Raw genomic sequence first — 1412 nt, forward strand, 5'->3', positions numbered from 1 at the left:
CTGCCTTGGATTCATCCTGATCCATATCAGTCTTATTTGCTTCAGGATATCTCATCTCACTATTTCTTTTTAGCAACTGATTACTCTGCTCAGTTAGGCATGAGAGCAAATCATTATAGGTGGTGAAACCTTTTTCTCTATAGATATGTTGTAATAATAGATCTTTTGGATCGGCTGTGAGGAAGGTCTTTTCCAGTAAATCCTCCTCTGCTACCACTTCACCACATAGTCTCAGTTTGTATATGATTTTGGACAAATCAAAATGATATTCATCCACAGACTCAAAGTCCTGGAATCTGAGACTCATCCATTCATGTCTGACCTTTGGTAATAACACCATTGTGTATCTGGATTTTAATTATGTCCAAAGGTCACGAGGATTCTCAATATTTAGGTACTGATTTCTTAGATCCTCAGTGAGATGATGGCGCATAATTGTTATGGCCCTATACTTTTCACTTTTAGTTGCATAATTACCCTGAATGATACTCCTACCGAGTCCTCTTGATTTCAGGACAACTGAAGTGTTCATTGCCCATTCTAGATAATTTTCTCCAGAGGGATTTAAAATGACATAATCCAAAGGCTCAAATCTCGGCATCTGAAACCATATTATCAATCAATTCATGATTTAGGATGCAACCAATTTAAAATAATCAGTGCATATGATTTCATAAGTCTCTCAACCAAAACACTTTACTACTCGATCATGGTGCGAAACAAGTCGAGAATGCTAGGTCTATATGTGATGCTTAGGCCACACGGCCATGTAATGTGATACAACGATCCTAGAGATCGGTTCATGAGATATGCAAGCAAGGTCACACGACCATTCAGATATGGTGTCTCTCTAGGCCACACGGCCAAGCTATGATGCATTAAGCCACACAGCTTTCAATCACATCATGCAAACAATGTGATCTATCAAGGGTACAAGGCCGCGGGTATGAACAATGCATCAGAATGGTTAGGCTACACGGCCAAGAAAGAGAAGCCACACGGCCAAGATTCAATTTAGGGTTAATGCATATAGTTTTACATGTAATTGCAATCCTAAAGCGGTTGGTTTCTATCAGTTCATGATTCAATCAAAACAAACAAACCAATCGGCCAAGTAATAGAACAATATTTTAGTTCAATTCAACATCATCCCTAGAATTAGATCTAAGTTCAATTGCAATCAATCAGTAGTGATCAGGTTCGGATATGGATTCAACAAGGCCACACGGCCACAGATGATGATCTAGAAGAATTTTATCCTAGAATGTATTAAGGCCACACGGCCACAATCTATTTCAAAGTGATAAAAACTAGATCATTAGGGTTTTAACCAAGTCAAGCAATTCATGTTCAGGTTTAAACAATCCTAATCAATATTTTCTAGCTGATCAAACAAACAATTAAATTTCAAA

This window comes from Brassica oleracea, chromosome C7, assembly GCF_000695525.1.
Source record: "Brassica oleracea var. oleracea cultivar TO1000 chromosome C7, BOL, whole genome shotgun sequence".
Lineage (NCBI taxonomy): Eukaryota > Viridiplantae > Streptophyta > Magnoliopsida > Brassicales > Brassicaceae > Brassica > Brassica oleracea.